The 14,229-nt window shown below is 46.5% G+C and overlaps 1 protein-coding gene and 1 long non-coding RNA gene across 4 annotated transcripts in view; one reads left to right on the top strand and one right to left on the bottom strand.

Moving 5' to 3' along the window:
- LOC134956647 (uncharacterized) overlaps positions 1–6,463 on the bottom strand; it is a 36,763-nt gene extending 30,300 nt beyond the window's left edge. Inside the window, exon 1 of the long non-coding RNA XR_010186055.1 lies at positions 6,390–6,463. This is a non-coding gene — a long non-coding RNA (uncharacterized LOC134956647). The remainder of the gene's footprint in view (positions 1–6,389) is intronic.
- Positions 1–14,229, top strand: part of PDE4B (phosphodiesterase 4B) — a 726,366-nt gene that overhangs the window by 365,052 nt on the left and 347,085 nt on the right. The gene's annotated exons all lie outside the window — the stretch shown is intronic.

The raw sequence follows: 14,229 nt of genomic DNA, 5'->3' as shown, positions 1-14,229 counted from the left end.
TCCAAGCCTCAGTTAGGTTTTTGTGCCCGTCCGAGCAGGGTGCAATCTAGGTGGCTCTCCTAAAGAGCTGCTTAGAAAAAGTTTTTAGGTTTTTTATTTTCAGTGAGTCCCGCTGGCAACAGGCTCACTGCATCGAGGGACTTAGGGGAGAGATTTTCAACTCACCTGCGTGCAGGATGGATTGGAGTCTTAGGCTACTGGACATAGCTCCAGAGGGAGTCGGAACACAGGTCACCCTGGGGTTCGTCCCGGAGCCGCGCCGCCGATCCCCCTTACAGATGCTGAAGATCGTGGGTCCGGAAACAGGCGGCAGAAGGCTCTTCAGCCTTCATGAAGGTAGCGCACAGCACTGCAGCTGTGCGCCATTGTTGCTACACACTTCACACTGAACGGTCACGGAGGGTGCAGGGCGCTGCTGGGGGCACCCTGGGCAGCAATATTTAATACCTTTTATGGCAAAGAATACATCACATATAGCCATTGAGGCTATATGTATGTATTTAACCCAGGCCAGATATCTCAAAACCCGGGAGAAAAGCCTGCCGAAAAGGGGGCGGGGCTTATTCTCCTCAGCACACAGCGCCATTTTCCTGCTCAGCTCCGCTGTGAGGAAGGCTCCCAGGACTCTCCCCTGCACTGCACTACAGAAACAGGGTAACAAAGAGAAGGGGGGCATATTTTGGCGATATTTATATATTTAAAGCGCATATAACAGAAACAACACCTTTTAGGGTTGTTTATATACATTTTATAGCGCTTTTGGTGTGTGCTGGCAAACTCTCCCTCTGTCTCCCCAAAGGGCTAGTGGGGTCCTGTCTTCGATAAGAGCATTCCCTGTGTGTCTGCTGTGTGTCGGTACGTGTGTGTCGACATGTATGAGGACGATGTTGGTATGGAGGCGGAGCAATTGCCGGTAATGGTGATGTCACCCCCTAGGGAGTCGACACCGGAATGGATGGCTTTAATTATGGAATTACGTGATAATGTTAGTACATTACAAAAGTCAGTTGACGAAATGAGACGGCCGGAAAACCAGTTGGTACCTGCTCAGGCGTCTCAGACACCGTCAGGGGCTGTAAAACGTCCCTTACCTCAGTCAGTCGACACAGGTACCGACACAGATGAATCTAGTGTCGACGGTGAAGAAACAAACGTATTTTCCAATAGGGCCACACGTTATATGATCACGGCAATGAAGGAGGCTTTGCAGATCTCTGATACTGCAGGTACCTCAAAAAGGGGTATTATGTGGGGGGTGAAAAAACTACCTGTAGCTTTTCCAGAATCAGAGGAATTGAATGACGTGTGTGATGAAGCGTGGGTTAACCCCGATAGAAAACTGCTAATTTCAAAGAAGTTATTGGCATTATACCCTTTCCCACCAGAGGTTAGGGCGCGCTGGGAAACACCCCCTAGGGTGGATAAAGCGCTCACACGTTTATCAAAACAAGTGGCGTTGCCGTCTCCTGATACGGCCGCCCTCAAGGATCCAGCAGATAGGAGGCTGGAAACTACACTGAAGAGTATATACACACATACTGGTGTTATACTCCGACCAGCTATAGCCTCAGCCTGGATGTGCAGTGCTGGGGTAGTGTGGTTGGATTCCCTGACTGAAAATATTGATACCCTGGATAGGGACAGTATTTTATTGACTTTAGAGCAATTAAAGGATGCGTTTCTTTATATGCGAGATGCTCAGAGGGATATTTGCACTCTGGCATCGAGAGTAAATGCGATGTCCATATCTGCCAGAAGAAGTTTATGGACGCGACAGTGGTCAGGTGATGCGGATTCCAAAAGGCATATGGAAGTATTGCCATATAAAGGAGAGGAATTATTTGGGGTCGGTCTATCGGATCTGGTGGCCACGGCAACTGCCGGCAAATCCACTTTTTTACCTCAGACTCCCTCCCAACAGAAAAAGACACCGTCTTTTCAGCCGCAGTCCTTTCGCTCCTATAAAAACAAGCGGGCAAAAGGACAGTCTTATCTGCCCCGAGGCAGAGGAAAGGGTAAGAGAGGGCAGCAAGCAGCCCCTGCCCAGGAACAGAAGCCCGCCCCGGGTTCTACAAAGCCATCAGCATGACGCTGGGGCTTTACTAACGGACTCAGGAGCGGTGGGGGGTCGACTAAAGATTTTCAGCAATCAGTGGGCTCGCTCACAGGTGGACCCGTGGATCCTGCAGATAGTATCTCAGGGTTACATGTTGGAATTCGAAAGGTCTCCCCCTCGCCGGTTCCTAAAGTCTGCTTTACCAACGCCTCCCTTAGAAAGGGCGACGGTATTGGAAGCCATTCACAAGCTGTATTCTCAGCAGGTGATAATCAAGGTACCCCTCCTACAACAGAGAAAGGGGTATTATTCCACACTATTTGTGGTACCGAAGCCGGACGGTTCGGTAAGACCTATTCTAAATCTGAAATCCTTGAACCTGTACATACAGAAATTCAAGTTCAAGATGGAGTCACTAAGAGCAGTGATAGCGAATCTGGAAGAAGGGGACTTCATGGTGTCCCTGGACATAAAAGATGCTTATCTGCATGTCCCAATTTACCCCTCACACCAAGGGTATCTCAGGTTCGTGATACAAGACTGTCATTATCAGTTTCAAACGCTGCCGTTTGGTTTGTCCACGGCACCTCGGGTCTTTACCAAGGTAATGACCGAAATGATGGTTCTTCTACGAAGAAAAGGCGTATTAATTATCCCTTACTTGGACGATCTCCTGATAAGGGCAAGGTCCAGAGAACAGCTGGAAGTCGGGGTAGCACTAACCCAAGTAGTACTTCAACAACACGGGTGGATTCTGAATCTTCCAAAATCTCAATTGACACCGACAACACGTCTGCTGTTCCTGGGAATGATTCTGGACACTGTTCAGAAAAAGGTGTTTCTCCCGGAGGAGAAAGCGAGGGAGTTATCCGAACTTGTCAGGAACCTCCTAAAACCAGGAAATGTGTCAGTACATCAATGCACAAGAGTCTTGGGAAAGATGGTGGCTTCTTACGAAGCAATTCCATTCGGCAGATTCCACGCACGAATATTTCAGTGGGATCTGCTGGACAAATGGTCCGGATCGCATCTGCACATGCATCAGCGGATAACACTGTCACCAAGAACAAGGTTGTCTCTCCTGTGGTGGTTGCAGAGTGCCCATCTGTTAGAGGGCCGCAGGTTCGGCATACAGGACTGGGTCCTGGTGACTACGGATGCCAGCCTACGAGGCTGGGGAGCAGTCACACAGGGAAGAAACTTCCAGGGTGTATGGTCAAACCTGGAGAAGTCTCTTCACATAAATATACTGGAGCTAAGAGCGATCTACAATGCTCTAAGCCTGGCGAAACCGCTGCTTCAGGGTCAGCCGGTGTTGATCCAGTCGGACAACATCACGGCAGTCGCCCACGTAAACAGACAAGGCGACACGAGAAGCAGAAGAGCAATGACAGAAGCTGCAAGGATTCTTCGCTGGGCGGAAAATCATGTCATAGCACTGTCAGCAGTGTTCATCCCGGGAGTGGACAACTGGGAAGCAGACTTCCTCAGCAGACACGACCTTCACCCGGGAGAGTGGGGACTTCATCCGGAAGTTTTCCACATGATTGTGAACCATTGGGAAAAACCAAAGGTGGACATGATGGCGTCTCGCCTCAACAAAAAACTGGACAGATATTGCGCCAGGTCAAGAGACCCTCAGGCAATAGCTGTGGACGCTCTGGTAACACCGTGGGTGTACCAGTCAGTGTATGTGTTCCCTCCTCTGCCTCTCATACCAAAGGTACTGAGAATTATACGGAAAAGGGGAGTAAGAACAATACTAGTGGCTCCGGATTGGCCAAGAAGAACTTGGTACCCGGAACTTCAAGAGATGCTCACGGAAGATCCGTGGCCTCTACCTCTAAGAAGGGATCTGCTTCAGCAGGGACCTTGTATGTTCCAAGACTTACCGCGACTGCGTTTGACGGCATGGCGGTTCAACGCCGGATTCTAAAAGAAAAGGGCATTCCAGAGGAAGTTATTCCTACCTTGATTAAAGCTAGGAAGGAAGTGACCGCACAACATTATCACCGCATTTGGAGAAAATATGTTGCGTGGTGTGAAGCCAAGAAGGCCCCAACGGAAGAATTTCAATTGGGTCGATTCCTACATTTCCTGCAGGCAGGATTGTCTATGGGCCTAAAATTGGGGTCTATTAAAGTTCAAATTTCGGCCTTATCAATTTTCTTCCAGAAAGAATTGGCTTCAGTGCCTGAAGTACAAACTTTTGTCAAGGGTGTACTACATATACAGCCCCCAATTGTGCCTCCAGTGGCACCGTGGGATCTAAACGTAGTTTTGGATTTTCTCAAATCTCATTGGTTTGAGCCTCTCAAATCGGTAGATTTGAAGTATCTTACATGGAAAGTAACCATGCTACTGGCCCTGGCTTCAGCCAGGAGAGTTTCAGAGTTGGCGGCTTTATCGTACAAAAGCCCATATCTGATTTTCCATTCGGACAGGGCAGAACTGCGGACACGTCCTCATTTTCTCCCTAAGGTGGTTTCGGCTTTTCACTTGAACCAGCCTATTGTGGTGCCTGCGGCTACTAGCGACTTGGAGGACTCCAAGTTACTGGACGTTGTCAGAGCATTGAAAATATATATTTCAAGGACAGCTGGAGTCAGAAAATCTGACTCGTTGTTTATCTTGTATGCACCCAACAAGATGGGTGCTCCTGCGTCTAAGCAGACGATTGCTCGTTGGATCTGTAGCACAATCCAACTTGCACATTCTGTGGCAGGCCTGCCACAGCCTAAAACTGTTAAAGCCCACTCCACAAGGAAGGTGGGCTCATCTTGGGCGGCTGCCCGAGGGGTCTCGGCTTTACAACTTTGCCGAGCAGCTACGTGGTCAGGGGAGAACACGTTTGTAAAATTTTACAAATTTGATACTCTGGCTAAGGAGGACCTGGAGTTCTCTCATTCGGTGCTGCAGAGTCATCCGCACTCTCCCGCCCGTTTGGGAGCTTTGGTATAATCCCCATGGTCCTGACGGAGTCCCAGCATCCACTAGGACGTCAGAGAAAATAAGAATTTACTTACCGATAATTCTATTTCTCGTAGTCCGTAGTGGATGCTGGGCGCCCATCCCAAGTGCGGATTGTCTGCAATACTTGTACATAGTTATTGTTACAAAAATCGGGTTATTATTGTTGTGAGCCATCTTTTTTTAGAGGCTACTTCTGTGTTATCATACTGTTAACTGGGTTCAGATCACAGGTTGTACAGTGTGATTGGTGTGGCTGGTATGAGTCTTACCCGGGATTCAAGATCCTTCCTTATTGTGTACGCTCGTCCGGGCACAGTATCCTAACTGAGGCTTGGAGGAGGGTCATAGGGGGAGGAGCCAGTACACACCATGTGATCCTAAAAGCTTGCTTTTGTGCCCTGTCTCCTGCGGAGCCGCTATTCCCCATGGTCCTGACGGAGTCCCCAGCATCCACTACGGACTATGAGAAATAGAATTATCGGTAAGTAAATTCTTATTTTTACCCTCTGGCACTAACCATCCTGGCAGCGGGGAAACAAAATGAAAACCGTTTCATTCAGAAACTCCTTCTAGCATTAATTCCCAAATCTCCATAGTAAAACAAATTAATAATTCAGGCGTTTCAGGATAGTGTCCCCTCTGCGAGTCAAAATTATTTTCCTCTCTTGGCGCGCCGTCATAACAGTCCTGCACCGTTTCCATAGATACGTTATCAGTGCGAACACTCTGGGACCCGCTGCCAAACTGGTGTATGATAATGAAATTCTATTACTTGCCAATTACCTCCCTGGCTTTGTATGAAGGCTGCATCGCAGAGAATAGGGGGGAAATAAATAAATAAAGTCTCCGTTTTAGATTTTTGTGAAAAGAAAAAGCCCAAAATCTGGAACATGGCGATTGACTGATAAGATATTTCTTATATCAGCCCAAAAATATTCGGTGCAGACTGTATTGCGTATATATTAACGGCTGCTGGGATTTAGAGGGATCTGTGATTTTGCTACCACTTTATTTTCTATCTATATTTTTTATTGTTTGTGTTTTATATATATGTGTGTGTGTGTGTGTGTGTGTGTGTGTGTGTGTGTGTGTGTGTGTGTGTGTGTGTGTGTGTGTGTGTGTGTGTGTGTGTGTGTGTGTATATATATATACATATATAATCAGGATGTACAGTGGTATAGTGTCTGTGTGCTTAATCAGAATCCAAAGACAGCTTTTCTTGTAAATAAATGAAGTACTGCTTTACTGTCAGCATTCAACATAAACAGAAAACAAAACAGCATAGCCCCTGTGTAGGGCACTGCCGCACTGCTTCACCCCTCACTATGCATGGGCAGCAAGTCTGCAAATGAAGACTCACAGTTTTGCCTGCTTCCTTGCAGGGTAACACAGGCTCCGGCCTGGCCTGGCTCACTTCCACAGCTCCACATATGCAGTGTCAGAGTTTGGTGATCTTCCCTGTCTTCTATAGGTGTAGACACTGGCCTCCTGGCTTCCAAGCACACACTGGTCTCTGACTGCAGTCCAGCTGCTAGAACCCCAACTGGGAACTGCCTCCACAGGGCAGCAGCTTCCTCTGACAGTGGGTTGGGTATGTGAGACCGGCGGTTAGGAGAACGCCGGTCACAATACCGACGGCGGGATCCTGGATGTGAGATGACCGGAGGGGGGGGGGGGGGGTCTTGCCAATTTTCGGGATTGTGAGGGGGTCGGGACTTGGCCGTCGGTATTGTGCACCGCTGGTCGCATAACTACAATCCCGTAACAGTCTCGCCAAGACTGTTTGCACTCTCCCACTGCAGCCATTAGGTGTGCTCCACCTGCCTTTTCTTCCCTGTACGGGTGGATCCCTCCTGCTCCACACTCATTCCACGTGTCAGCAGTGCAATTTATCTTCATACTGCCGCACTATACATAAAAGTCTCACTCAGAAGGAAACAAACGATGATTAATCTGAAAGAATGAGGGACGTTCTTTTTCACTCACCAAAACCACATAGGGAAGCTTCTGTTATGTTTGCTTTATAAAGAACCATCTGAGTAATGTTGTATATTAGTGACTGCTTGGACTGGGAGCTGTTGTTAGGAGCGTTTTGCCAAAGCCATGAGGCACCTGTTGCTGTGGGTGATCCAATTGTCTTTCAGTGTACACAATATAATCCTGTGACTTGTAATTCACTTTGAATGTGTTTCTTTTTGGACTGCATAATAATCACTGCTCACAACTCAAACGTGTGTGTGTGTGTGTGTGTGTGTGTGTGTGTGTATGTATATATATATATATATATATATATTTATTTATTTGCGATCCTAACACTATTGTTGCATTTGGTGCCCAGTTGTATTGTAAACACAATGTAACAAAGGTGTGGTTTTTATTCATTTATTTTTTGTATTATAATTATGGGGACTATCTATGGGACTTCTACCCACAGCTACTGGAGTGTTGCTTAAATTACAGATGTGGTCCCCAGAAAGGTATGACCCAGCAGCCAAAGTGTTAAAACATACGCACGTACCTCATACCTCGGAATCTTAATCCAGTCTGCAAAGTGGCTGCTCCCACTGGCTGCGCTTAATGGGGGAGATTCAAATGTTGAAAAATCAGTTGGGAGTCTGTCTAATAGACAGGAAAAAACAGACACCAACTGACTTTTGAAACATTTGAATCTCCTCCAATATCTGCAAAAGGGGTGATAAAGGGTCATTAACTGTTTTTAGTGTCTTCCTGCTTCCAGTAGGGCTGTGAGACGGTGTGAAGAATTATAGGCGTAGAGGGCATGTTCCCTGCCAGGCAATTGCTGCACACAGATCAGCCAAGATGTGTAATTGATAGGGAAAACAAGGTAAAGGATGAAAGGGGTAGAGTTAAACAGGAGTTCAGCTTCAGATGATGAGAACAAATTGAAGAAGGAGCTGGTCGGTGGGTCTGAAACCTGCACTTTCTGTGTTCCGTAAGATGTTTCCTCTTTTCCTGTGCTGTTTAGCCTGTGATCTCTTCCTGTGATCTCCGTTATATAACCCTACAAATGTTCAGCAGCAGTGTAAGGGCTTCTAATTGTTGAAGAGCAAATCGGGAACAACGCGTTTCAGCACAAAACTTGTTTGAGCCATAAAATTCACCATATTTTTTTATTTTTGTTATAATATTATTATTATTACAACAACACATGCATTATTTTGGGCACACAGTAGCTAATCTATGGGTAGATGGAAAGTAGATAATGCTCTGGGACGCCCCCATGATTTAACATCCACAAATTAATGTTATGCCAGAAACTGATCCGCGGTACTCTGATTTGGCGATAAGGGGTTTTTATTATTGTTGCTTAACTCGGCACTAAAATGTCCCAAACACCGAGCGTCTTCAGATGTGCACATGCGTAAGAAAGGGGGGGGAAAAAACATTAAAAAAAATATTTTTTTTTAAATCCAGCCAAAAAATAGTGTTTTTTTTATTTTTTATTATATGAATCTAATCACTGTTCTGAGACTGGAATGACAGAACAGCTATTAGGATATTTAAACAGGCTTCCGCCATTAATGGGCTGGTGGTAATCTTTTTAGGGATGTAGTTAAAATGCCGCCTGACGGGATCCCGGCGGTCAAAATACCGGCGCCGGAAACCTGAACGGTGGCATAATGCCGGCATCACAATCCTGACGGAGTTACGGATCCTGGTGTCAAAATGCCGATGCCTGGAATCCCAAGCATCCTGCCGCGGGGGGTGGGAAGTTAGGTTTAGATATTACAAGGGGGGGGATAGGGTTAAGGAGTAGGGATTTAAGGGGATGTTTAGGTACCGGGGGGTGGGGGTTAGGGTTAGGTACTTACAAGGAGAGGTTAGGGTTAGGCACCAATTGGGGAAGGTTAGGGTTAGGCACCACGGGGAGGGTTAAGGTTAGGCACCCACAAGGGAGGGTTAGGGTAGGGGGCAGGTAAGGGTCAGGTTTAGGCAGCGGAGAAGGGAATGCTAGCGTTAGGCACCACCGGGGAGGGTTATGGTTAGGCAGCAGGTAAGGGAGGGTTAGGGTAGGGGGCAGGGAGGGTTAGGTTTAGGCAGCGGGGAAGGGAAGGTTAGTGTTAGGCACTACCAGGGAGGGTTAAGGTTAGGCACCCACAAGGGAGGGTTAGGGTACTTTTTGAGGGTCTGTCGGGATCCTGTTGGTCGGGATCAGGGGTTAAAGTGAGCCGGAACGGGGCGGTACTGCGTTCCGTCAGTTCCACTTGAAGACGGAACGCAGTTCCGCCTCCTCCGGCTCACCTAACCCGATGTGTGCCGGCGCCGCAGGGAGATGCCGGGCGCCCCTGTTACCAGCGGTGCCTGGCTCTGCCCGCACAGTGGAAGCCTGGCGGCAGGAGCTCAGTACTGAGCTCTCCTGCTTCCGGCTCTAGTGTGCACTATGAGAGAGACGTCATGACATCTCTCTCGTAGTGCAGGGAGCCGGACGCTGGGAGGATCACAGCGGTTGGAAGCGGGAGTGGGGCTTGGTAAGTATGGTGCTTTTTGGAGGTTTTTAAGGCACATCTGCTGGGGGCAAGCTACTGGGGGCAAACTACAGGGGCGCATTACTACTGGGGCATTACTACTTGGGGCACACTACTGGGGGCACAACTACAGGGGCTAAACTACTGGGGGCATTACTATTTGGGGACTAAACTACAGGGGGCTAAACTACAAGGGGCTAAACTACAAGGGGGCAACCTGCAGAGGGCATTACTACTGGGGGCATTACTACTTGGGGCAAGCTACATGGGGCTAACCACAGGGGTGCATTACTACTGGGGGCATAACTACAGGGGCATTACTACTGGGGGCAAACTACAGGGGCATTACTACAGCGGGGCTAAACTACAAGGGGGCATTACTACTTGGGGCAAGCTACAGGGGGCTAACTACTGGGGGCAAACTACAGGGGCGCATTACTACTGGGGGCATAACTACAGGGGCACATTACTACTGGGGGCATAAATACAGGGGGGCTAAACTACAAGGGGGCAAATTACAGGGGGGCATAACTACAGGGGCTAAACTACTGGGGGCATTCCTACTTGGGGCAAACTACATGGGGCTAAACTACTGGGTGCATTACTACTGGGGGGCATAACTGCAGGGGCTAAACTACTGGGGGCATTCCTACTTGGGGCAAACTACATGGGGCTAAACTACTGGGGTCATTACTACTGGGGGGCTAAACTACTGGGGACATAACTTCAGGGGCTAAACTACAGGGGGCATTACTGCTGGGGGCTAAACTTCATGGGGCAAACTACATGAGGACTAAACTACAGGGGCTAAACTACTGGGGGCATTACCACTGGGAGGCTAAACTAAAGTGGGGGTAAACTACTGGGGTCATAACTGCAGGGGCATAACTACTGGGGCTAAACTACAGGGGGCTAAACGACTGGGGGCATTACTACAGGCAACATTACTACTGGGGGCAATACTACACAGGGCCATTACCATTAAGGGCATTACTAATGGGAGCATTGTAAAGGAGGCATCACTACTGGGAACATAAGGGGCACTACTACTGGGGGCATTGCATAAGGGGCACCACTACTATGGGCTCTATATAAGGGGCACAACCAGTACTGTGGATATTGCATAGGAGCACTACTACTGTGGTCATTGTAAAAGGGGCACTACTGCTGTGGGCATTGTGTATTACGGGGTGCTACTACTGTGGGCATTATGTGTATTAGGGGTGCTACTACTGTGGGCATTATTACTATTGTGTGACCACGCCCCTTTTAGTTTTAGACCACGCCCCTTTAGGGGCGCGCGCATCTATGGTGCGCGCAATACTTTTATTGCATGGGCACCGTGGGGAGGGGGGGTGAGTTCCACCACCTCTCTAGGACCACTTTAAGCACTGGTCGGGATGCCGCTGTCTGTATTATGACCGCCGGCATCCCCTCCATCAGTATATTATACCGAATCCATCTTTTCATGTACAGTATTTGGTGAAGAAAAAAAAATGCCCTTTGACAAATGAGCCCCGAAATTCCTTTGCGTATTACTTACAATTTTTTCCAAGCGGAATTGTTCCCGTGGGTGTTTACAGTGTTAATTTGTAAATTGTAACCAAATAGAACCATTAAAGGGTCTCTCCAAACCGGCCTTCCGTTGCCAATGCTTCGTAGTCCCCAACTATAATATAGCACCATTTACGGAGTAATGTACTGTAGCCCTATTTCTGACATATCAACAAGGTGTGAAATAAGGGGGGGCTTCAATTAGGAAGAAATTGACCAAAGAGGACAACCGCTTGAAGCACCCAGAAAGTGCCCTAGGGAATCCGCTCAGGAGGAAACTTCATTGACCAATATGGGATATTTCAAAGTTTATATTTGTCAAAAAAAATGGTGTTTTTTTTTCCCAGGGGAACATGAATATTTAATTATAATTATGATGAAGACAGTTTGTATAACATATTATAATGTGTAAGCACAGGTATTCCTCCACAATCCACATTAACAGATATGTAGTAATTAGCAGGTTCTGCAATCAGTGTTTTTCTCGGATCTTTGTTCTGCATCTTGGGGTTTTTTTTTTATTCTTTTGTTATAAATATGTTCTCTAGTTAACCATGAAATCTGCTGAACAATTTAGTGTCTTAAAATAGAGAAATCCATGAGACTAGCTACATATTTCTCTTTCGCTGGGGGTTTTGTGCGATGAAGGTGAAAGAGGTTTTGTTTCCTAGGAAACAGATGCTTTTTACTTCCATTGCAGAAAATATTATTCTTTAAGAAAATACATTGGCTGGTGCCGCCTGTATAGTCTGGTAATAAGCAGCGACCGGCTTTCCAGTAACGTGTGGTTCTTCTCGGTAACCTGGAAGGAGTGGAATTGCGTCACTTATTTGATCTGGTTTTATATGTAATACAATATCTTATTAGGGCGTGTATAAACGTGGCACAGTCCTAAATGAATGACATTAGTTGTGGATATAAACCTCCTAATGATAGTGTGTGGACCCTTATTCAAAAGTAATGCATTCAATACCTTTAATACCAAGAAATAATGACACGGAGACTTGAATTTGGCAGAAAATTGTTAGCTATTTATTGTACCCTAACCATTAGAAAAACCTGTAAAGTAAAATTTAAGTTAACATGCCGATTCAGCCGGCATATGGTGGCAGAAAAAAGAACGGCTATATTCAACTGACGGTAACCTCAAAAACATTAAAAACCCAAACGATCCTAATTTACCACAAACCATACATAGGTAATAGGTGCCCGACTCAGACCTCCACGCTGACTACCCACCCGGATGGGTGATGACGCTGCCCCCTGATGGGTGGTCTAGCGGCCTTAAAAGTCAATGGAGGTGAGTGCACCTAAACCACACCAAAACTGTAAACAACTGCAACTAACAAGTCCAATTACAACCTGCCGTTCTTTTCCGCCGACAAATAGCCAACGATAACACACGCTAACAATTCAGAGCCAAGGTACTCCGTGCCAAAACCTCTACCAAATGGGGTGGGAGGGCGGGAAGGAAAACCAGCAGCAAGAGAGACCAAGCTAGGCTATACATCCCTATATATACTGATCCCTCAACCCTCTCTATCATTGGCTATACTTTTCAACACAGTTAGGTCCACCCCTCACAGGAGGTTTAACTCTCTCCATTCCTATGCTGTCATTTCGTTCTCCTAATGGTAAGTGAATTGCGGTAAGCGATACAATAGCTGCAGATGGCCTTAGTAGGGCTATTGGTCATATCAGATCTGCGGTTGTAGAGATGGATGGGTACAAATAGGCTAATGATGTTCATGGTCGTAAACATATTAATATCCTCCTGCCTAATGTTTTGTGATTTCAAAATTACAATACTGTGCAAAAGTTTTAGGCAAGTGTGGAAAAAGTGCTGCAAAGTAAGAATGCTGTCAAAGATAGAAGTGTTAATAGTTTACTTTTATCAATTAACAAAATGCAAAGTGAATGAACAGAAGAGAAAACTGCATTAAATTAATATTTGGTGTGACCACCCTTTGTCTTCAAAACAGTATCAATTGTTCTAGGTACACTTGCACACAGATGCCTTTCCAGGGAGGCGATCACCTTCCTGCCCGGTAACCTATCTTATTAGTTTTGATAGGCTCCTTTACGGGGGTCAGTCATTTAAGCACAGTTGATTGGTCAATAACTGCTGTGATATTGAATGGGGTCACCGAGAGATCAAAACAGGTCAATAAAATAACCAGATAATGGTCTATAATGAGGCAAAAGGAAGTTACAGTGTTGAATAGAAGTATTGGAGGGTACAAAGCATTGGCAATATATAAAATGTAAATGGTCGTCGCATGACAAAATTAGTGGCTTCTGCCAGGCTGCTAAATACGAGGGTGGTTCAGTAAGGAAGGTAACAAGACCTCTCACGCGTGCAATGTTTTCTATTTCAGTCTGATTTCCCGCCAGGCAAGAGTAGGTAGACCGCTGCTTCCCCTCAAGGCCATTACACTGCGCCTCATATCAGTAATACTGTCTCAGCATGATCCAGAGCGGGCCTTAACCAATATGATGCCCTAGGCAAGATTTTGTCTGGTGCCCCCTAGCACCACCGCTGGTTCCGCCTCTGACCTTGCACCTCTTTCCCATCACCATCACCCCTCGCCCATAGCAGTCCTTATTTTGGTGTTTGTACCCCCTATATTTTAAATAGGAACAGTTCGCACATTTGGTGCTCAGCCCAAAAAGGGGTGTGTTTTTGCTGGCAAGGGGCATGGCCACACAATAGTAACCCCAATTCCAATTACGCCACACAGTACTGCAACTTAATTCACATTTGATCATGCGATAGTCTCCATAATTCATATTACATCCCACAGTAGTATCACTTTACCTTATAAATGTTACTCCTCACATTAGAGCCCCTTATTCACATTACATCACACTGAATTGCTCCTTATTCACATTACACCACACCTTATTGCTCTTTATTCACATTAGACGACACAGTAGTGCCCTTTCTATACGCAACGCCACATAGTAGAGCACCTTATACACATAATGCCACACAGTAATGCCCCTTACACATATGAGACATATTATTAATGTCCTTATGAACATAATGCGTCTTACAAATTATGACAACCTTTATTAATGATCTTTTACACATAAGGGGGGTAATTCCGAGTTGATCGCAGCAGGAACTTTGTTAGCAGTTGGGCAAAACCATGTGCA

The sequence above is a fragment of the Pseudophryne corroboree genome, chromosome 9 (genome assembly GCF_028390025.1).
Source record: "Pseudophryne corroboree isolate aPseCor3 chromosome 9, aPseCor3.hap2, whole genome shotgun sequence".
Taxonomy (NCBI): Eukaryota; Metazoa; Chordata; class Amphibia; order Anura; family Myobatrachidae; genus Pseudophryne; species Pseudophryne corroboree.
The sequence above is the reverse complement of the archived record's forward strand: the minus strand, read 5'-3'. Positions and strand labels throughout refer to the sequence as shown.